At 38.1% G+C, this 22,783-nt stretch overlaps 1 long non-coding RNA gene across 1 annotated transcript in view; it reads left to right on the top strand.

Moving 5' to 3' along the window:
* Window positions 1–9,874: 9,874 nt before the first annotated feature.
* The window catches only part of LOC148132819 (uncharacterized), a 45,906-nt gene continuing 32,997 nt past the window's right edge, over window positions 9,875–22,783 (top strand). Inside the window, exon 1 of the long non-coding RNA XR_015749538.1 lies at window positions 9,875–10,003. This is a non-coding gene — a long non-coding RNA (uncharacterized LOC148132819). The remainder of the gene's footprint in view (window positions 10,004–22,783) is intronic.

Raw genomic sequence — 22,783 nt, 5'->3', positions numbered from 1 at the left:
CAAAATCCAAAACGTAAATAAATGTCCTTTAATGCCTCCAATTTGGCCCCACTGTTCAATAATACTCAAAAATAGTCTTCAAAAGAAAGCAATGCAGTCCAAATTTAATGAGCAGAGAGAGGTGAAATAAAAAAACCGAAAAAACTACAATGATGAAATTTCCACAACAGAACAAGAGAAGTATTTACCAAATTCAAGGAGATAACAAGGCACAGTCTGTTGGAAGGACGCCAACCAAGATAACTTCAGACCAAAATAAAACACGCTTTGTTTCCAGCGTTTGCCAGTACGCAGGTCCAAACTCTTATTCAGTTGTCAACCTGCATCCCATGAAGAGGATCAAGGCCCTCTCCTCCCGAGGAGACCACGTCTCTCCCTTATCCTCTCCTCCCTGTGTGCCCTAGGATGGATAGGGGATGGGCCTAGGTCCCATCTGACTGCTCAGCTGGCCTCTGCCCTTCCCCAGCCTCCTCCACAACCTCCGGAGGGACACTTCAACTCCCTGTCAGCTGTTCCTCCTCTCCCTCAGAGTCAGTCTCCACCAGGGACATGACGCTCCCACCCTCAACACAGAGAAGGGGAGGCGGGAGATGTTATACAGGTAGTCCTAGACATACAACCACAATTGAGCCCCAAATTTCTGTTGCTGAGTGAGTTTTGTTATGTGAGTTTTGTCCCATTTTATGACTTTTCTGGTCACATTTGTTAAGTGAATATTACTGCAGATTTTGCTTGTCAGAAGGCTGCAAAGGGGGAATCACAATGACCCTGCATCATAAATATGACCATCATAAATATGAGTCATTTACCAAGTGCCTGAATTTTTATTATGTGACCATGGGATGCTGCAACGGTTGTAAGTGCAAAAAACAGCCATAAGTCACTTTTTTCAGTGCTGTTGTAACTTCAGTCACTAAATGAATTGTAAGTCAGTGACTACCTGTATTCCATTGTGACGTGTGTCTTTCAATCCAAGTGCCTTAGAGCAGGGGTCTCCAACCATGGCAACTTTAAGCCTGGAGGACTTCAACTCCCAGAATTCCCCAGCCAGCTTTGCTGGCTGGGGAATTCTGGGAGTTGAAGTCCGCCAGGCTTAAAGTTGCCATAGTTGGTGACCCCTGCCTTAGAGCTTCTCCAATAGGAAAGTCTATTCAGTATGGCGTGTAGCAGAGATGAGAAGAATTTCAATGGAGGCTGAATCAAGCTCTATTTTTTTTACCCTTAGAGATATTTATATTTTGAAGTTTCAGTAATACCGTGTTTCTCATATAATAAGGCCGGGTCTTATTTTTTTTTTTGAGCCCCGAAAAAATGGCTAGGCCGTCTTTTCGGGGGGGTGACTTAATTCCCCCCCCTTGCATCTTCGGGCGGGCGGGCGGCAATGGCTTGGATGTTGACCTCGGCGTTGGTGGGGCACTTCGTATCGGGGTCAACGCAGGCAGCACCATATCCGGGTGTGCAACAAAAGTACTTCCTAACGGCAAGCCCCCCACCATTCCCCCCATTTTGCATGTTTTAATATAGGCCTTAATTTGGGGGGAGGGGCTTAATTTCATTTCATGCCTATAAAACATGCTGGGACTTCCTATTGGGGGAGGCCATATTGTTGGAGAAACAGGGTACATGAATATAAAAACTCCCTCAGGTATTTTTGGTTATCTAATAAGTTCAGGACTTGGTCATTCAAAAGTAAAGGTATTTTGTGTTAAGGTTGCCCACAAGGTGGCAGTGGTAGGATGTTGTAGCAGCTACAAAGTTTTCTTTATAGCACTGCTGCACTTGACTTACTTTTGCACCTTGCCTTTCCTTATTTATGTAAATCTCTTGCTCTCTTGGGTTGCAACTGTATGACTTAATTGAATAGGCACTTTAAGCCAGATTCAGGAAGTGTCTTCTGTACTAATACTACTTCTGATTTTCTCCAACAAATCTTGTAGAATATAGCCAACAGGTTTGCAGTATGCTTTGTGACTACAGTATGTTCAAGCATAAGATATAATTCCTTGATAATAGCATTGTAATCAGGTCTACTTCTCTCTTAGCTCTTCTAAGAGCTGGCATGACAGAATAAGCTTTAATGATTAAATTCCAGACTCTTCAACTATGCGGCTAAACTTCTGTAGCATTGCACTCAATGTACTGAGGAAGTTAAAAATAATGTGGCATAAAATAGGGAGAGTTTTAATAGCTTTTACTAGGACTAGGCGTGCCATAACAGATGGATTCTGTTTTTTTAGCCACATTTACCATCTACAATAAGGAGATTGCCTTCATTAATTTGGGATTAAATGTCATCATTATGATGGAAGTGTTATGGCTACAGGCTGTGCTATGTACTATGATGGGCAAAATGGTCTATGGCTGAATGCTGGCAAAATACAGAAGCCTGTTCCACCTATAGCTCTTGAGGTGCAGCAGTTTCCCCAAAGGATCTAGTATGCAGTCTGAGGATTCTGGATTTACAGTTCCTGATGGAGCACCAGGTGGAAGCGATAGTCAGAAAATCCTTTCGGCAGCTTCAGAATAGCAGTCTTTCTTGGAACAAAAGAAGATTCATGCCCTTGTCATCTTCAGACTACTGTAATTAAATTTACTTGGGCTGCTCTTGAAGATTACTTTGAGGCTGCAACTGGCACAGATTTACTGACCATGCCATTGCAACCCATCAGTCATCAAAACAACACCAATTTTGTTGAAACTGCATCGGTTGTCAGTAAGTTCCTTGTGCCAGTTGCGATAAACACAACAACAATTACAAGGTTGAACATCCTTATTGCCTGGTCATAAACTTCCTGATAGAGGCAGAAATTAGGTAACTTGCCAGAGAACACTTAAGACTTGGAAAGTTCATTGAATCTGTTACTTCACCCTTTTGTGATCTGCCAGGATCACAGGAGAGAGCAAAGACAGAGACACAAGAGTCCTGGATGCTCGTGCCAGAAATCCCATTAGCCAGTCCAAATTCAATCCTAAGGTCTGAATGCAGGAAAGGGAGCAATGGAGCCAGGGAGTACTTTTCAGCAGAACGGAAAGGGCCTGGTGGTGCTCTTATATAGTCGCAGCTGCTGGCTTGGCTTGTTTTGTTGCTTCCTTTCCTCTCAAGGAGTGTGGTAATTGTTGAGACATTCTTCCAGAACCTTGATCAGGTTCATTGAACCCTGGGATTGCTTCCTGTGTCAATGGCCTCAGGCTGACAGTCTACCTGATGTGACTCAAATGAATCATAGGAGACCATAACAGTAAGCTTCTAGCCCTATTCAAGGTGCTAGTTGATTGCCTATTCAGCTTTATATGACCATTGTTACATGCAGGAGCATAATCTCCAGATGGGATCTATTGTCCCTACATGGTCTAACAGAGGAAGAATATTCTGGGGTGCCCACCCTTTTACTGATATTTTTCCTGAAAATGAAAAAAAATGTTAAATGGTGATTTCTGGATTTGACAATTGAAAAAAATTAAATAAGGGGCAGGGAAGATTATTGCAATGTTAAGGAGGGAGGAGGGATAATGAGTTTGTAACTGCTATAAAAATGGAGGGATTTTTACTGCATTTTTTCTTCCCCCTTTTCCTCTTCTTCCTTTCTATAGTTCTGTATCTTTTAACTATGTAAGAACTTTAAATAAAAATTAGAAAAAAGAAAACATTCTCCTCTTTTCAAATATCCATTATCTTTCCGAAAATTATTGATTTCATATGTCAGTAAATAAATAGCATGAGATAATATGATCCAAAATAATGTCCAAGAATGTAAAAATATGATAAGTGACTAATTCATGTCCAGGGGCTTCCAGTCTCAGCTCATTTTATTCCCCCAAGGAAAACATGACTTCTATTTTCGAGGTCCACAAGATCCCACAGGATATTTGTTCCTGACATAATTTCATTTTTTTCTTCCCATCCCTTTAACATTTGCACTGGACTTTTCAATCATTTGCTTCCCTCCTTTTACAAACAAAACAAAGCAAAATGAAAAACTTTATATTTACTTTGACTCATCTTTTTGGTTTATACTTTTTCCCATGTCACTCATCTAACTTCTTTCTTATTAAACAATCTTTCTTGGAGACAATCTATTTTTCATAATTTACAATAGAGCATATTAGATTTTCATTTCTTTTTGATTTGTGTGAAAACTTGAAGTTTGCCCCATAGTCTCAGTGGTATTTCTCTTTCAATATTTGACAGAAGGTGGCAATATTTTCAATTTGTATTTTTATAACCTTTTAATGTACTTTGAACGATTTATTGTGATGCTATCTTAGATTTAATTATGAACACTTATGTTAGTGATTTGGACATTTTTATTTCATTCCGTATTCTTCCAAAAACGCCTCTTTCTTTTTTTACACATCAGAACCAGATGTGCTCTATTGAAGAGCATTGCCACAGGGCATATATTTAAAAAAAATAGAAGAGAGGTAAACATCTGAATATGTGTCATTTAAGAACAACTTGGATTTTAACTAGTGCTGAACCCAACTCAGTTTTATACCATTTGATTAAAGAGTTTTAGGACCCTCTGCTCACTGTTGACCAATGACATCATAATCACAGCAGTGGTGGAATTCAAATTTTTTTACTACCGGTTCTGTGGGCGTGGCTTGCTGGGCATGGTGTGGCTTGCTGGGCATGGTGTGGCTTGGTGGGCGTGGCTTGGTGGGCGTGGCAGGGGAAGAATACTGTAAAATCTCCATTCCTTCCCCACTCCTGGGGGAAGGTTACTGCAAAATCCCATTCCCTCCCCAGCCCACTAACCTGCTTTCCAGCTCTGTTCTCCTGTGCAGAGCAACATAAGAAGACCCAGCCGATCAGCTGGGACTTGGAAGGCAGAGAATAGACGGGGTGGGGCCAATCAGAGGTGGTATTTGCCAGTTCTCTGAACTATTCAAAATTTCCGCTACCAGTTCTCCAGAACTGGTCAGAACCTGCTGAATACCACCTCTGAATCACAGATAATGATGACTTTGATGTTGTACCGTGTGCCAACCTTTGTATTGCTGTGGCATAAGATGCTAGGACAATTGTTTACCCACCACCTTCTACCTTCAGAATTTTCCACTTCACCATTGTTTAACCTTCTCAATCATACATATCTTTTCTGATTGCTCCCTGGGGTTTCAGAAAAGGTTATTTATTGTATATATCTGATAAATGCTGAAAACTGAAGTGGAGTGTTTTTTCTTCCCTTCAAAGCATAGATTCTCACATTGAGCTGAGAGTCTACTTAGATTTAAATATATTTGATTATTATAGAGCATCTGGCGAAAAGTCTTAACAAGAACATTAAAAAAACCCTATGTAAAGCAATTAAATGTATATATTGTATATTCAGGAGAAAGCAATTGCTGTAACTCAATTACACAAGCCACCCACATGAATGGAGAGATGGCAAAACGGTCAGGAGGATATATGCACAATTCCACAAAAGGATAAAGCCTTACTTATCACCTGTTTACACAAAGCATCACATATCTTCCTCATTTCCCCTCTTACCACTTGTCCATCTGTCAGTACTGAAACCAACTGACAATGGTGTTAAATATTCCAATTCTGCATATTTGATGGCAAATGGGAAGCCCAGATGTTGATATGTTAGAAGAGCATTTTCCTTCTGCAGCATGAATAATCAGGCAGTCCAGCAGAATTCATAAACCGTGCACTGCCTTTGGTTTAAAGTGCCTCTGCTCTCTGCCTTCGCTTTGCAGATTAAGGTTACTCTAACAACTCTTAACATGTTAACATATGTCTTAAGCACTTAAGAAATAGAACCATTTTGTTTTGATATTGGGATATGAGCATCTAATTGAGTGTTCATGCACTAAAACTTAAGATTTCATTTCTTTTCTACTGAGCTGTAATTATGATCATCCGAGGGCCCTGTAATAACAATCATACTTTCTTTTGGAAAAACTTGTGACTATTCAAAACGCTACTCTGCTAAAAGAAAAGTGTGAGTGAATGTAAAAGGAATGATAGGGTCTTATGTCTATGACAAAGTTTGGCTAGAAAATAATAAGCAGAGAGTTTATGAGAGAAGTAATTTGGTTTTTCAACATTGACCTATTTTTATTTTTATCCCTTAGAACATGGGTCTCCAAACTTGGCAACTTTAAGACTTGTGGACTTCAACTTGCAGAATTCTCTAGCCAGCTGGATGGAGAATTCTGCAAGTTGAAGTCCACAACTCTTAAAGTTGCCAAGTTTGGAGACCTCTGCCTTTGGAAATCAATTCATGCTCAGGGTTCTATCTAACTGAATGAGTTGAGCATTAGAATGGATATTGCTGGTAAATTGGATTACCTCTCACCCATAACTTTCCCCCCTGCATACCTAAATCTGTTTTATGAGTTCAAAACATAACAAGGGGCGGTGACTGCTGCTGACAGATAAGGCAATTCCTATCCCACATTGATGTAGCCTTCACTTTTTATAATATAAATCACAATTTTCTTAAAGTTTCCTTTCCAAAATATATAACTAAGACAAATTCTACTAAGTAATTCATGGTATATGTTTATTATTCCTATTTGGTGCAAAAATTATAATCAAAATAAGTATAATTAGAAATCCATAAGCAAAGAATACTAGTTAATGATTGTGATATCATCCCTGATATCAGAATTTGATTTTCGTGATTTTTGTTTTCAATCAAATATTATCTAACATTTTCATAATGATTTGGAGGAAGAATTGAAAGATTGTATATTTCAAAACATAAGCACATTCTAACATTTTAAAGATGTCTGTGAAGGCATGTCGTTTTTTTAAATTAATTTAATTCATTTTAAAAATATTATTTCATAAGAAGTTGAAGACCTCTCTGTTTCTAGAGATCATTTCAGAATGGTGCAGCTGACTCAAGCTAGTTTGTACTCCTGCTTCATAAATCTGCCCAGTGATTTTTCTAATTAGAATAGAAGTAATGATGCTCCAAATATCCATATTCTCAATTAGAATTCAGCGGGGAAAATGTGTGGGTGTGTAATTTTTTTCTCTTTCCTTTCAGCTAATCAAATATAATAGCGGGGTCAAAATGATTTGATGTGGGGCAGAGGGAAGCTGTCGTTTTCTTGAAATGCACTTGATACTATTTGTTGACAAGTAAGAAAGAGATAACAGACTTTTCTGTGTTTCGGCACTGCATTGTGTTTCTGTAGCTATTGCTAATTCTCCATGGTGCTTTTCCCTATATCTCACACTAGTTTGATTTAAAGTAATTTAATCAAATGTATTGAGTCACATCCAGTGTTAACTGGGTATCCTCTTGCATCTTCTAATCTGATTGAAAAGCGCGCGTGCACACACACACCAATATTTAAAAGACAGTAAATATTCTGTCCAAACTCCCACTACTTCTGTTTATTTTGAGGGACAGGATTTAATAATAGATTTATTTAACATTTCTTCTAATTTACATTTAATTAAATCTGATAGTTAATTTGCCTAATGTAAAAGGATACAGTAGTATATTTAAGAAATAATTTCTGGAGAAAGGAATGTAATTGTTGCGTTCAGTCATGGAGCCATGGCATCCTCAAGACATATTGCTGAGGATTAGGTAGATCAATTTGTTTTTTTAGAAGAACATGAAGAGGGGGGGCTCTGGGAATTGTTGCCAAAAGTAGACCATTTTGGACACTGCATTTCCCCAAATCAGAGCAGTCTCTCGGATGATCAAGAGAGTGAACTGAAACTCCCAATTCTAGAAAAAACTGTTCAATCCCAAGTTAAAGTTATGATGTCCCAATTAGAGTTTTAGCTTTTATCCTTTAACACAGAACATAGAGATAAAACTTATACAAAATGCTGCAAAACTTATTAAAGTGTATTTCCTGCATGCAGCAACATCCAATAGTAGTTTCCAAAGCAGCTGCCATAATTTGGAACCTTGGTCCCCAGTCAGAGTTGGTCTATAATTTGAGGATGCCACTAGATTCATAACTTCTCCTCAAAGTGCAGGTGCCATTCCTAGATAAGAGAAGCATTGTACCAGTTTATTCATGCATCACGTTTTTTCTTGGGCTAGGAATTCTTGCTGACGGTAAGTTATATTTAGCTGTCTCCCATTTCGACTATTGGCTATCAATGGAGCTGACCTTGGAAAGCATTCAGAAGTTGTGATTGATTCAGAATGCAGTGACACAGGCACTGTTTTTTTTTTGTTTTGTTATTATGTCCATATAACATAATTGCCCCAAAAGTTGTTCTGGATCCCTGTAAGGTTTTCGATATGAATCAAGGTGCTAGTTGTCACCTAGAAAGTCCACCTAGCATAGGGCCAGGCTATTTGCGAGATTACCTATGTCCCATTATCTCTACCTACCTCACCAGATTTAACACAGAAAGCATGCTCCAGATCCCTTCCATTAAAAATTGTCATCCCTTTTTTGTGACAGAGAGGTCCCTATAGAACAGCTTCTCTCCAGGTATTCAATGAATTGAGTTGTATTATTGTTAAATCGTTTTTAACTTTTGTACACCACTCAGAGTCACTCTTATTTACACAATTTATATGGGTGAATGGATAAATAAATAAATTGACTTTTTACTTTCCTGCTAGAGGAAACATAGTTGTGGCTACCATTAAGTTCTGCACAGGTCAGGCCATTTTTGCCAATACTGAATCTTCCTCTGCACAGCACTTTTCAGAAGGATATTGACAAAGTGGAAAGGAGCCAGGGCAGCAAATACAATGTGAGAACTGGTAACTGAAATGTATGAAGAATGTGGGAAAGAGTTAGTTGTTTAGTCTGGGGAAGAAAATATTAAGGGGAGCCATGAGAATAGTCATTAAATATCAGAAGGGCTTTCTTTTTGGCAGAAAAGCAAAACAGTTTTTAACAGAACATTAGGAAAAACATCTTCCCAATTGTGGGACCTGCTTGTAGAACAGATTGCATTGCTTGATGTTGGGACATTCCTTCGCTAGAGGTATTTCACTAGATATTGGATGGTCTTTGGCCAAGAATGCGATCACCAAATTAGTTGTGCATTTGAGTTGTGCATTTCTGTATTTCCTTACCATATTCTCATAACAGTCCTGTGAATTTAGGCTGACACAACAATTTGCCTAAGCTTGTTCCAGTGAGGGTTAAACAGGTGGTTCATAAAATGTAACCAATAAGTCTAAGAATATGGTAATTAAAAATACTTGGTGGTATAATATGGTTCCATTTGGGTACTGTCTTCATATCAGAAGCACCTACAAAGCTAACCAAAGAAGGCTAAAGAGAAACAAAATACAAGTAATCCTTGACTTATGACCACAATTGAGCCCAAAAATTCTATTGCTAAAGTGAGACATTTGTTAAGTGAGACTTGCCCCATCTTACGATCTTTCTTGCCATAGTTGTTAAGTGAATCGCTGCAGTTGATAAGTTAGTAACATGGTTGTTAAGTGCATCTGGCTTCCTCATTGATTTTTCCTTGTCAAAAGGTTGCAAAAGGTGATCACGTGACAGCAATGGTCATAAGTATGAACCAGTTACCAAGCATCTGAATGATCATGGAGAGGCTACCAAGATGGTTGTAAGTCATTTTTTTCAGTACCATTATAATTTTGAATGGTCACTAAATGAACTGTTATAAATCAAAGACTACCTGTAGTGTTCTATTTTGGCAATCTAAGTAAATACATGCCTCAGTATTCATATTTTTAGGGGGTGCTCTTTAGATATGTCTCACTCCTAAGATCCAGGTAAGGCTTTTCCTATCTCATTCCCAGGCTGTGACATTCACACCTGAAGGAGGTCTACTTAAACCCCACTATTTCTGCATTCTAGAAAAACATGCTTTTTCATCCAGGTCTTTTCAACTGTTTTTATTGGATTTTAATTGTTTGCATTTTTCTTTTTAATTGCCAGGTACTTTAGATTGGAGGATAGTAGAGATCAAAGAGGACATTAAGGACCTTGAGTCTATCCCTCTGCTCAGTGCAGGAAGCCAAAATAGAGCATCCTTGGAAAAACAGCTAATGAAAAGGAAGCCACATTCATCCAGGTATTAGGAGTGCAATACTGATTAAAAGTTTAAAGTATTTACTAATACTAATATCATAAAAAATGTCTTTAAAAAAAAAAGGACGTACCAGAGCACAGTTGCATCACAAGTGCTCATTCTTATGCATTTATGGATGCTTCAGATTCATTTGTCTTTCTGTATGGGAAGCTGTTATGTCACAGTGCTCCTCATAACTCTCTTTAATTACTGGAAAATTAAATATTTAGGTAATATAAATTAGAAAGCTGAAAGCAAAAGCTTTAAATCAAACAATCTAAAGATTAACTGTTTCTTTATAAACAGTTTCTTAGTTATGCAAAGCAACTGAAGTCTGAATGACATTTCCCAGTTTACAACTCAGATTGACTTCTGGTATTTGGTTTGCTCTAAGTATCAAGACTGTCTTTTTTTAAAAAAAAAAAAAAAAACCATTCTGCCCAAACTGTTTCACATGGAAAAAGTTTCCATTCTTTGAAGATAAACAGGTTAGCAAGCTTTTCTTTAAAAGAAGAAAAAAGTTAATGAAGTAAGGCTTGAAGAATATTTCTCCATGCAGCATAAACAATGATTATGCTAATATCTCAGCCTATTGCAGAATAGCAATCACGAACAGATCTCAGCCAAGATGCTGTGGGAAAAAAATGGAAGACAACAGCTGGAAACATTTGGCTCCTACAATTAAGATGTTAAACTCTTCAGATGAAGAGTTTGACAGCTGATGTTTCTGGGAAGTCCAATTGTGTGGGAATCTGAAGGGAATGTCTCAAGGTAGTTGGACAATTTGGAGAATACATGTAAGCATCTTTGTTGAAATTTATAGACAAAAAAGAATCAACAGACAATTTTATTGTATTACACTATTATGATTCTAATATAACCTTGACATTCTCATCTATGTGTCTGTCTGTCTGTCTAATCCAGTGGTTCCCAAACTTTTTCAGTCCACCGCCCCCTTGCTACAAACTCATCCTCGGTGCCCCCCACCCAGGGGTGGAATTCAAATTTCTGTGGGCGTGGCCTAATTTGAGGGCATGGCTTGCTGATCATGTGACTGGGTAGGCGTGGCTTTCTGGTCATGTGACTGGGTGGGCGTGGCCAGGTGACTGGTAAACAAATACAAGTGGTCCTCACTTAATGGCCAGGTTGTTTAGCAAGTGTTCTAATTTATGACTGGCCTCCCCAGAGCTACTTGACCTGTTTTTGGGAGTTTTGACAGCCATGCACACACATACACACACACACTCCCTTCTAACCCTGCTGGAGCAGGTCATTGCACTAGAATAAAATCTAGAGATGCTTTGCCGATTCTTGTTGATTTGTTTTATTTGTATTTCTTTATTTTATGTTGCTGAATTGCATTGACATGTGTGTCCCTTCTTGTGCACAACCCAGAAGCTTTTGTGATTCTTTGCAGAAAAAATTACTGACCTCTGGGTTTGCTCGACTTTTCAAACGTGCCGCCATTGCCGCATTTTAGGTGCCAGCCCCGCAGGTCCACCCCATTGAGCCCGCTGCACCGGAGGGACATGCCCAAGCAAGTCCGAGCGAAGCAGTGCACCAAGTCAATGGGGTGAGCCTGAGAGAGGGAAAGAGAGAGAGAGAAAAGAGAGAGAGAGAGAGAAGGAAGAAAGGAAAGAGAAAAGGGAAAGAAAGAAAGAAAGAAAGAAAGAAAGAAAGAAAGAAAGAAAGAAAGAAAGAAAGAAAGAAAGAAAGAAAGAAAGAAAGAAAGAGGGACAAAGAAAGAGGGGGGATGGAAGGAAGGGACAGAAAGAAAAAGAAATAAAGGGGGGAGGGAGGGAGGGAGGAGAAAGATAATGAGATATCTATTCTAGTCCAATCACCTGCTCCATCAGGGTTAGAAGGGAGTGTGTTTGTGTGTGTTCTCCTTGTAATTTACCAGTATATTTTGGTTTTGTCTTCTTTAGAATTGGCACTGTAATACATTGGGGAAAAGTAAATTTTTAGGGTGGAGATCTGGTACAACGGATCCTGTTTAAAGCCTCAACAAAATGTGAGAGCTTTCTGACCATGTTTTGTCTTGACCATATTTCATCCACAAAAACTTTAATAGAAGTCAAAGATGTTTCAATGTGGAAAATGTGGAAAACTAGGCCTCATTTCAATTTGATGCATCAGGTCTCTCTCTCTCTCTCTCTCTCTCTCTCTCTCTCTCTCCCTCCCTCCCTCCCAGACTGGCTTTGCTCTACTTTCCCAATGTGCCTTCAGGGCCGGCACTTCGAACATGGACAGAGAGAGAGAGAGAGAGAGAGAGAGGGGGAGGGAGGGAGGGAGAGAGAGAGAGAGAGAGAGAGAGGGGGGTGGGGTGGGGGGGGTAAGTAGGTAGTTAGATATATAGAAGCTTAATTCCCCCCTCTGGAAAATGAATCTACTCATCATCTAGAAGACCTTAGCTGGGTAGCAATTTTCCAATCCACTATTTTGCCTGCAGCTGACCAAGTCCAATCATTTGATGGTTTGATACATAGCTGAGTACATAACCAGTGACTGGATTACAACAATTATATGTGTATTATTATTATTACATTGATATATTATACCAGTTTCTTCCAGGATAGATGTATAAGAGGATTTATCAGAGAACAATATGCAAGAAATACTCAAACAAAACTTACCAATTAGAGTTTGAATTGAATGATTTGTTTGAATTCAATTATTTGTTTAAATGGAAACTGATAGACTTGTATGCATTGATCTTACTTGCAAACAATACCTGGATTATATATATTTCAAAAAATGCACTATCTGCTATTCTCTCTCCACTCACTCCTACCCTGCAATTCTGTTATCCTTGGCTTTACAACAAACTTTTCAAGCCTGGCATCCTTTAAATATGTTGGGATTACAATGGCCACAGTTCCTTGTCAATCAATTCTCTAGAGACCAACTAGATTACCTTTCTTCATCAGCAGTCATACCCACATTTTAAAGCTAACTAAGGCATGCTTACCAAGCATAAAACCATGGGTTGAATTTGATCTTGTTTATACTGATTCTGACTTTTGATCTCAATGAAACTTAATTCATTTAGTCACCATAATTTTTTTCCTACCTCATGTAACAGCATGCATTTTCTGCTTCCAATATATCTAAAAATGAAAATGGAACTTTCCATGAAAGAAATAACAATCTAGGAATTGGGTTGAATGCTACCAGCTGTTACTCTGAATAGCAATGGCAGAAAGATTGAGCAATTTCCATAGCAGCATTTTAATGTGTGCTTTCCCGGAATTATTTCCCCTTGGTTTTCTGTAGTGTTCTTTGTTACCATACTTATTACCCATCTGGTAAGATTTAGATTGTAATCACTCTGAGGCAGGCTTTTACCTCTTCTACTCTGTATGTTTTACTCTTACAACCGTGAGAGAGCCTTTCTATTATGATTGTAAGTCAGTCATAAAGCAGGTCAGCACATGACTGACCCTATTTCATGATCTTTTTTTTTTTGAGGTGGTAATTAAGCAAATTGTTATGATTATTAAGTGAATCAATCATTAAATGAACCCATGATTCACTACAGGATGTTTGTGCTGAAAATAGGATGTACATACCTGTTTTCAGCAAAAATGTTGTAAATCGCAGTCATGTGACCATGGGAAGTTCCAAATGGCTGCAAATATGGGTTGGTTGCCTAGTGACTGAAATGTGTCATGTGACTGCAGTGGAGGGCAGCCACTGGAATTTCAGAATGAGATCATAAGTACCTTTGGGGCGAGGGGGGGGGGGGGCAGCATAACTTTGAACAGTTGCTAAGCGACCGGTCATAAGTTGAGGACTAGCTGTAATCATTTGATCACATAAAGCAATAAATAATCCTTCCTCAGCCTATGCTCATCTAATCTATGCATGCTGGACTTGATTATGTGGCATCAAAATGGCATTAATTATTAGGGACCACAGGGATAGATATTCTCCAGGAGCAACTGTGCATTCATTGCCTCTCTGACTCCATCCACTTTGCTGCTGGTTGTCATCATTTTCTTTTTCCATTTTTCACAACATTATAGACTTCTCTAGAGAGTTAGATCTTTGTATTATGTATCTGAAGTAAGATAATTTGAATCTGATAATTTACATCTATCCAAATTCAAGTAACTGTAGCCTTCTCCAGGTTTGGAAGGCTGCAATATGCCCTCAAAATTCATACATTCAGTGTATCAATATGCAGTAACTTTCATGGTACAATATGGAAATGTGGAATGAGAAACTCAGCAAGAGAGGGGGAACACCACAGTGGAATAGTTGCTTCTCACTTCAGGAATAGTTAACTATTGAAATGCAGGGGTACCCAAACTTGGCAACTTTAAGACTTGTGGACTTCAGCTCCCAGAATTCCTCAGCCAGCTATGCTGGCTGAAGAATTCTGGGAATTGAAGTCCACAAGTCTTAAAGTTGCCAAGTTTGAAGACCTCTGATTGAAATGGGTCTGCTCTTAGCTTGTAAAGAATCCAGGCAATGTTCTGCTCCCATGATATCATCATATAACAAGATTACGAGATGGCAAAATTATTCGGGACCAGCTCTTTAAATGTATTTGATACAATATTTAAATAATAACTTGTGTCACAGGCTTTAGTTTGAATAAACTGTGATATGTCTTATGAAATGTTCCAAGCTATTAAATAAATAATCTTGTAAGGAAAAAAATTGTCTGTATAAACAAAGGATGGAAACTTTGTCAATTTGCCAGCTGTGTTTTGTTTAAAAGGAAATAGAATGCAAGCTATTGACTTGGTCACTTATTCCATTACAAACAAAGACACCATAAATAATCAAATAAAGGGCCAAATCTATGAAATAAGGACTGCAAACTTGCTTTTGTGTGTTTTTATGAGAGTGGTACATCTGGAAATGCATAGCATAATTTTACAGTAATGTTTGGTCTCAGTTCCTTGATTAGAAATGCCTAGGATGCTACTCTTTAAACAGTTCTTGAAAATATGAAGCATAGAAATATAGAATTATTCAAGATCTGTTAGGTCAGCAAAATATAAATATGAAAAATAAATGAATTAAATGAGTTAACATCTGCTTTGAAGTTTCTCTGACAGATTTTGTGAAAAAGCCCTCAAAAGACTTCATATTTTTCAAAAACCTGGACCAAAAACTAATGTAATGCAGTGGGTGAGCTGTTGGTATTGGTCAATCTTTGCTTATCCTGGTTATTGTTATTGTTACTATGATTAGTTGCACAGTCAGCCAGATATTTAGACTAGAATTGATATTTTTATCCACCTATTGATTTGCAGGGACATATAGGCGTGTTGTTTGATGGTGTTAAAGATGTCACAGGATGTAAGCTGTACCAAGTAAAGCTGCCTTTTGTAATTCACCAATGATTATTTTGTCATTGCCAATGATGTTCAAGTGGTTTTGGAATTGCACTCAAGGTGCCTATTACTATTGGTAATATCTTTGGTTTCTTTTACCACAGTCATTCTACTCCAATTTGTACTCTGTGATATTCTACAGAACCCCTGCCTTAAATGAATTATTAGCTATTGTTGTTTCCTGGTGTCAACAGCAGCTAAGATTGCAGGCTCCACAGGCTTAAGGAGCTAGTATTCTTTTGCCTAGTCTAAACAAGGTCCTGTGCATTTTTATTATTTTGACATCCATGGAAAATCTTCAAGGATAAAGAAGAATTGAATAGTTACTTTTTTGCAGGTTAAAATGTCCCAGGTAATAGCTAGTTAGCAAAGGGTTAACCAGATTATTCACTGAGAAATTTTGAAGTGATCAGTGCTAGAATTTCACTATCTCATTCCAGCACAGTAGGATAAATTGTTCACCATTATTTTGGATACTTTCCTTTTGGTTTGTTGCTTTTTTCCCCAAAAAATTTGTTTACTCCCAGTAGTTGTGGGTTCCCATGGAATACACTATATTCAGAGCTGTTCTGGGATAATCAAGATGGTAGCTGCAGCAACCACATTTCCTGACATTTTTCTTCTCAGTGCCAGGCTGATGCAACTCTACATGATTAAAAAGACACAATTGAAATGCACATGTAATTATGCAATGGATAAAAATATAAAACATACGTGTCAAACTCAAGTCCTGAAGACCACATCCATGCTCTTTCTTGGAAAGTGGCTTGCCATTATAGAAAGTCCTTGCTGAACAATAGTAATTGGTGCTGGTAGCTTCATTGATTAGTGAGGCAGTCAAAAAGCACAACCTCATATGACTGCACCTACTAACAATGGTATTTACAATTATTCTAGCTGCTGTCCTTAAGCACAATGTCATGTGATCACCATTTCCAACCTCCTTCCAGTTCCCCATTGACTTGGCTTGTTGGAAGCTGGCAGTGAAGGTTGTAAATGACAATCACATTTACAGTGGGGATGCTGCAATAGCCAAAACTATGAAGACCAGTCATAAGTCTCCTCGTTCAACACAGTCATAACTTTGAATGATTACTGAATTGTTCAGCAAGAATTACCTGTATCTTCCTCCAGAACTTCTTCCCGATCTGACACACATCTTTGAAATTCCTTGGTAGCTTTCCATTCAAATGCTATCCAGGACCAATCTTACTTAGCTTCTGAGAATAACCAAGATTAACTACCTGCTGAGGCAATATAGCCTAGGGCAGGGATCTTCAAACTTGGCAGCTTTAAGACTTGTGGACTTCAACTCCCAGAATCCCTCCTCCAGTCAGGTTGGCTCGGAAATTCTGGGAGTTGAAGTCCACAAGTCTTAAAGTTGTGAAGTTTGAAGACCCTTGGCCTAGGGATTGTCCTATAGTGTGCAAACAGTGGAGAGTTAATTACATTGATCTTTGTTATTTTACTTCAGATATTGGGTTTGTAGAATACTTGATCTTACAATATTCATAACTTTGCAGATTGGTTTTTAATTTTCCTGTGTAAATCTCATTGTGCTGAATGATGCACAGGTTCATCACTCATGTGTCTTTCCTCCTATTTCTGAAAATAAGATTTCTGCAGGACATTGGGGAAGGCATCTTATCCAAGGTATTATTTAACAAACTGTCCCATTGAAAGTGATAATCAGACTGGTGATAACCAAATCACATTCTGCATTATTCAAGTATTTGCAGGATTCTGTTCTTAATTCATTAAGTCTGCAGTGGAAGAAAAATTATAGTTAAAGGGAAGGTGGGGCTGATCTTGAACATGCTTTTGAAATCATGGAACAGTGGAACATACTTTCTGTTTTTTGTATAAGAGGCCTTTGGATATCTTGCATCATACTTATTTGTCCCTCTTACACACACACATACCCTTCTCCCTCCCTCCCTGCACTTTCTCTCTCTATACCAGACTTTTAAACATTTAAGGCTATATGGAGACTTATAGGAAGCTTCTGTACAATCTCCCTTTTTTCATCCATCTCCAAAAGTGGGTTTTGGAAAGCTGTTTAGAACATGCCTGCCTGTTTGGTGTTATCTTTCAGCTCAATCATGGAAACTTTTCCAGGACAAGGCCAAGGAGCAAAGAGTGATCGCTGTACCAACTGAACTTTCACAAGAAAAATAAACGGAAAGCAATGCAGAGCCTGTGTAACCTTGAAGATGACGTGTTGGCACTCAATTAGCTGATCAGGAGCTGAACTTTTAAAATGGATTGCTATGCGATGTTATGTCTGAAGTTCAAACTACATATCATGTGGCAATCTGTGATTTTTTTTTTATCTTTGGAAGTTTTATTTTCATCCGAAGCCTTTTGGGCAGGCTGCAAAGTAGCATCAAGGAAGAACACTTTGGTGGAGCTGATTAATTATTTGCTTTCTCTTTCAGCTCGATATTATTATTTTTTTCCCCCAAGACCTGTCACTAGAGGAGGACACTTGTGGCAGTTACAGCATTCCCCTCCTCAACAATGGATGCCTGCAAAATGGGAGCTAAACTATCTCCTGTTCAGATGTTAATTTTTCATATTCAGGGATACCTGTGCTGTAAGAATTAATCCAATTAATTCTTGGCAATCCTTTCATGGCCAAGAATCACACATCAGCTTTGGAGGATAGTGTCCAATTGGCAATGATGCAAAGTTATCCTCTATGTCACATAGAGCTGGACAAAGTCAGGATTTTCTGGGTGGTGGTGGTGGAGTCTCCTTGAAGTTGGAAGGACCTCTATTTTCTGAGGTTTGTGGATGGAAATGAGCGAACCTCTTTCTGGAATGAGCTGTTCTATTTGAAAGAGGCAGTCTGGAAGATATCTGGAAGCCAAGCTATGTAGGGCTTTATATACCAAGGGTCTCCAACCTTGGTAACTTTAAGCCTGGAGGACTTCAACTCCCAGAATTCCCCAGCCAGCTTTGCTATTATATTATTATATACTATTAGATCCAGAAGCCTATTGGAAGCAAATGGTTCTTAAGGGAACTTAAGTATGATAAGGTTTTACTAAAGTTATATCATAGGCATTCTACTCAATGGGTGCATAGGATACCTATGATCGTTTTTTAAAACATATTAAACCAAAATAGGCCTAAAAAGCCATACATTTTAAGCATTTCTATTTATTGTCATCAAGCCAAGGAGAATATCCTTTGTCATGCTCTGCATTTATATCTGTGTATTAATTCTTTAGAAAGGTTCCCATATATTTGATCCTAGGAAGATTTGTTATTTTCTAATAAAAGGATGTATGTCCTCCACAGGGCTATATTATGGGCACCAGGTTGCCTGGAAATATGGTGCAAATGCATTAAGCTCATTTTTCCAAATTTCAAGTTTGTTATCTGATCAGACATTTTTTTAAAAATGTATGAATCTGATTATTATGTCATTCTTCCTTCTGCTTATCTAGTGTAGTAGTGTGTTCCATTGACTGATTGCTTTTTAGGACAAGAGGTTCCTCTTGACATCTATCTCTACTTTTTAACCCATTGGTTCCAGTAAAAGAGTAAGTCCATTCCCTTTTTAGTGAGATAGCCCTTCAAATATTCATCTCTATTCTTATTTCCTGTAGCATAAACATAGTCAGATCCTTTAACCATTCATCATAGGGCTTGCTTTCTTATCTTGGAAATCGTCCTCTGAACTCATTTTATTTCATCTATTTTTACCTACAGTATCCAGAAGTGGACCCAATATTCTAAGTATAGTGTGACCTAAGTATAGTGAAAAGTATAGTACATTAGAAGTTATTATTTCTTATGACCTGCTCTCTTAATGGATTCCAAGATAGTAGCCGCACTGCACTTCTGGCTCAGGTTTAACTTGTGCTTGATAGAGACACCAAATTCAGTACTGTGTTACTGTTAGATCAGATCTTTACCATTCTATACTTATGCTTTTCATTTTTCATAAATTTCTCCTTGTTAATTTCCATCCTGTTTATTTCAGCTCACTGCTCAAAGGAATCCCAGATAATCTTGCAAGAGACTTGGCCATCTGGTATGCAACTTAGAATAAATATGAATAACACCAATTCATATTTTATGACATACACCTAGCCCCTTCATTCATAATTTGATCTATACTTTCACTTTTATTTATTTTATTTTATTTATTTTATTTTATTTGTCAATCGCTTACAAGATAATACGTATAAGTATAAACATGAGTAAGAATACAGGAAATAGGTACATTGTAGCAAATAAATGTGGACAATAGGACAGGGACGAGAGGCACCATGGTGCACTTATGCACACCCCTTACAGACCTCTTAGGAATGGGGTGAGGTCAATAGTGGATAGTTTGAGGTTAAAGGAGTGGGGGTTTGAGGATGTAACAACAGAGTCAGGTAGTGCATTCCAGGCATTGACCACTCTGTTGCTGAAGTCGTATTTTCTGCAATCAAGTTTGGAGCGGTTAACATTGAGTTTGTATCTGTTGTGTGCTCCTGTATTGTTGCGGTTGAAGCTGAAGTAGTCATTGACTGGTAGGACATTGTAGCAGATAATTTTGTGTACTACGCTTAAGTCCAATCGTAGGCGGCATAAGTTCAAGATTGTCCAAGCCCAAAATTTCAAGCCTGGTGGTATAGGGTATTCTGTTGCGAGCAGAGCAGTGTAGTACTCTTCTCGTGAAATACTTCTGGACTCACTCAATTGTATTAGTGTCCAGCATACAGTGCAGATTCCAGACAGATGAGCTGTATTCGAGTATTGGTCTAGCAAAAGTTCTGAATGCCCTAGTTAGCAATTCAATATTTCCAGAGGAGAATCTTCGTAAGATTAGATTTACAACTCTTAATGCCGTTTTGGCAATACTGTTACAGTGAGCTCTAGTGCTTAGATAATTTTATTTATTTTTATTTTTATTTTATTTATTTTGTCAAGTGATTATAAGATAACAGGTATAAGTATAAACATAGTTATGAATACATGAAATGGATACATATAAGAAAAATAAAAAGAAACAATAGGACAGAGACGGTAGGCACATTGGTACGCTTATGTATGCCCCCTACAGATCTCTTAGGAAAGGTGTGAGGTCAATAGTAGACAGTCTAAGGTTAAAGTTTTTGGGGTTTGGAGAAGAAACCACAGAGTCAGGTAGAGTATTCCAGACTCAATAGATATGAGTACTCGAGGTCCTTGCAGAGTGAGGGTCATCAACAAGATCATATCTGCCTAGCTTGTATTTGGTGAACTGATTTTTTTTTTACCAATGTGTAGGACAGAGCATTTGTTGGTCGAGATTTGGAGTTGCCAAATGTTTGACCATTCAGACACATAATCAAGGTCACTTTGAAGAACAGTAGCATTGTCGGTGGTGTTGAATAGTTTTACATCATCCGCAAAGAGGACGCAGTTGCTAAAAAGGTGATCACAAAGGTCATTTATATAGAGTATAAAGAGTGTGGGTCCTACAACGCTCCCTTGGGGGACACCGCTGTTAACAGGATTTGATAGGGCATTTCCTATTTTAACTATTTGTTGCCTGTTTGACAGGAAGGCAGTAATCCACTTATGAAGGGATCTGGAAATGCCATAAGAGTTTAGTTTTAACAGTAGTTTGTCATGTACCACTGAATCAAAGGCTTTGCAGAAGTCTATGTAAATTGCGTCTATTGCTTTACCCTGGTCGGGTAGAGTAGTCCATATGTTTTTGCGGTGTAGGAGTTGTAGGTTGCAGGACAATTTTTTCCTGAAACCAAATTGTTTTTGGGAGAGTAGGTTGTTTGACTCTAAGTGGAGGGTATGTATGTGTATTTATCTTTAAAAACTCATGATTTCAAGCTGCAGATGGAGTTAGAACAAATTGCTTTGATTGCTCCAATACATACAGAATTGGAATAATTTACCATCAATTTTAATTCATTACACTTTTGTGCATTAGAGAATCTTGTCGTATACATATTAGTTTTTTTAATTGCTGAGTCTTAAGAGAAACTAAGGAAAGAAGATTCAAATTGATGCAGTGTCAGGACTTCTTTTCTGTTAGCATCTGGATGACAAACATGGGCAGTCTCAAAATAAAGACATTGCGAAGGTCATTATCTCCCAGTCATCCATTGATCTTAACCTAAACATACAGAGAAAGAGAGTTACATTGCCTCTAAGCCTAAGCAGTTCAAATGTACAGGCAATATTTAAACGATTTTCCATGCATTCCTTTAGAGTTATGTCATCAAGGCTTTCTGAACTGTCCATATTTTAGCCTTACCATAAACACTACAGACACTGACAGTTTCTTCAAAGAAGCAGGCACTGTGGAACAAACAGAAGGCATCCCACCCTTATGGCACAGTTATCCCCAGTGGAAAACAGGCCATGGAATGTTTACTGTTGCTGAGATTCTGGTGATATTTTGCTTCCCGTCCTGTCCTAAAGTTCAGCTTTATAAACTGTAGATGTTCTTTTGAAATGTCTGCCCCAGGAACAGCCAGGACATTGAAAAGGGCAAACGGTGAGAGCCACAAATCACAAATTCAGATTAGATCCACTACATTGCCTTAACTTTGGTAATACATGAAACACTTTCAAGTAGTTATTCATTCAAATGGTACAGCATCTTTCAGGGGCATCTTTAATTATGGAAACTAATATATTCTTGATGTAGGACATATTTGTTTAGTAAGATGCACATAAACAGGGACCAAAATAGAATTCTTTATTGGCCAATAAATTGGCCAAGTGTGATTGAACACACAAGGAATTTGTCTCCGGTGTATAAGCTCTCACTGTACATACAAGCAACAAGTGATAAATCATGATCATAATCATAAATTACATTCATCATAAATCATAAGATACAACACTCAGTGAAAGTCATAGAATACTAAATAAGCAACCAACATAAATCATACTAGCACACTAAACAAAACAATATAAATTATATGATATAAGCAACTAAGCTATAGTCATAAGAAGCCATACTAGATAGTGTGGTGGAAATTAGTTGTTTAACAGAGTGATGACATGGGGGGGCGGGGGGGGGACTGTCCTTGTGTCTAGTTGTTTTGGTGTATAATGCTGTATAGCATCATCATGAGGGGAGAAGTTGAAACAGTTTAAGTCCAGGATGTGAGGGATCTGTAGATATTTTTCCAGCTCTCTCTTTGGCTCATGCGGTATACAGGTCTACAGGCTGGTAGCAATTGTTTTTTCTGCAGTTCTAACCATCTATTGAAGTCTGTATCTGTTTGGTTTAGTTGCAGTACCAAACCAGACAGTTATAGAGGTGCAAATTTAATAATTCCTTTGTAGAACTGTATCATCAGTTCCTTGGGCAGTTTGAGCTTTTTGAGTTGGTGCAGGAAGAACATTCTTTGTTGTATTTTTTTTATTATATTTTTGATGTTAAGTGTCCCTTTTAAGTCTTGAGATATTATAC

This window comes from Notechis scutatus, chromosome 1, assembly GCF_049901735.1.
Source record: "Notechis scutatus isolate UNSWTSFEM ecotype Mainland chromosome 1, rNotScu1.2, whole genome shotgun sequence".
Classification (NCBI taxonomy): domain Eukaryota; kingdom Metazoa; phylum Chordata; class Lepidosauria; order Squamata; family Elapidae; genus Notechis; species Notechis scutatus.
Note: the sequence above shows the minus strand (reverse complement) of the source record. Positions and strands in the feature narration are given on the sequence as shown.